This window comes from Salvelinus sp. IW2-2015, unplaced genomic scaffold, assembly GCF_002910315.2.
Source record: "Salvelinus sp. IW2-2015 unplaced genomic scaffold, ASM291031v2 Un_scaffold3778, whole genome shotgun sequence".
Taxonomy (NCBI): Eukaryota; Metazoa; Chordata; class Actinopteri; order Salmoniformes; family Salmonidae; genus Salvelinus; species Salvelinus sp. IW2-2015.
Genome location: NW_019945052.1, coordinates 38980 through 40370, shown reverse-complemented (window position 1 = coordinate 40370; position 1391 = coordinate 38980). Strand labels below are relative to the sequence as shown.

General features: G+C 42.9%; 1 long non-coding RNA gene across 1 annotated transcript; it reads left to right on the top strand.

Annotated features, from left to right (window-relative positions):
* Positions 1–206: 206 nt before the first annotated feature.
* On the top strand, positions 207–635 carry LOC139026046 (uncharacterized). Its single transcript, XR_011477750.1, has 3 exons — positions 207–266; positions 399–478; positions 608–635. It is a non-coding gene; the product is annotated as an uncharacterized lncRNA (long non-coding RNA).
* Positions 636–1391: the final 756 nt, after the last annotated feature.

Genomic DNA, 1391 nt, shown 5'->3' with positions numbered 1-1391 from the left:
GACACAGGTACTGCTGTTCCAAACACACAGGATGTAAAGAAACGACAGGTAAGCTGTTCCAACACCACCAGGATTGTAGAAAAGAAGGAACTGCAAACGATAAACGACGTACGCTTTCCAACACACAGGATGTTAAAGAAAACGACAGTACGCTGTTCCAACACACAGGATGTAAAGAAAAACAACAGTAAGCTGTTCAACACACAGATGAAAAGAAAACGACAGGTAAGCTTTTCCAACCACCGGATGGTAAAGGAAACGACAAGGTACGCTGTTCCCAACACAGGTGTAAAAGAAAACCGACAGGTACGCTGTTCCTACACACAGGAATGTAAAGGAAACGACAGGTACGCTGTTTCCAACACAACGGAAGGATGTAAAAAAAAAACAAACGACAGTACGCTGTTCCAACACACAGGATGTAAGAGAAACGACAGTGTAAGCTGTTCCAACACACAGGATGTAAAGAAAACGACAGGTGTCTGTTTTTTTTCAACCAAACACCAGGAAAACTGTAAAGAAAAACGACAGCGTACGCTGTTCCAAACCAGATGTAAGATAACGACAGTAGCTGTTCCAACACACAGGAATGTAAAGAAAACGACAGGTACGCTGTTCCGAACACACAGGATGAATGAAACAGGTACTGTTCCAAAAACACATGGATGTTGAAAAACGCGTAGCTTTCCAACACCACAGGATGTAAAAAAACGACAGGTAACGCTTTTTTCCAACCCAACAGCGATGTAAAGGAACGTCGGTACCTGTTCCACAGTGTAAAAATAGCGTCCAACAGTGCTTTGTTGGAAAGAAAAGTAAGGGATTAAAACAATATTCTTATGAATTCAATCAAAGCACTGTGCTGATAGTCCAATGGTTAGACATTTGGCATCCCACGCATCAGTCTGGCGATGATGACAGGTTGGAGGCAGCACGTGACCAGTACAATTCCCACCACTGACACACAGCAGCAGCACACAGCACACGAGCAGAGCAACAGGACACTCGTGATTGACCAATCACTCTGGAGTTTCAATGACTAATGTAAGATGTGGAAAACAATTATGAAACACGACATGTGGCGAATCAAAGGAGGAAAAAGAAAAGATCGATTGAGTAAACATAAAAATATCAAGCAGCTCTCTTAAAAACCCTAGAGAATACAGCAAGTGTCCGTTGCCGTTATTTTTGTGTTGCAGACAGGTGTGAGGTTGCCATGGCGAACTGTTGAAGAAGCCTCGTGTAAGACTAGGAGTAGTTAGTTGGCATAACCATGTCGGACTCCAGATCTGAAACGACAGAGAAAGGGAGTAAGATAATTGGATTGATTTAATGAGTGGTAGTGACCCTAAGGATTATGAAGATGACTTTGCGAAAGAGAGGAGAGGGAG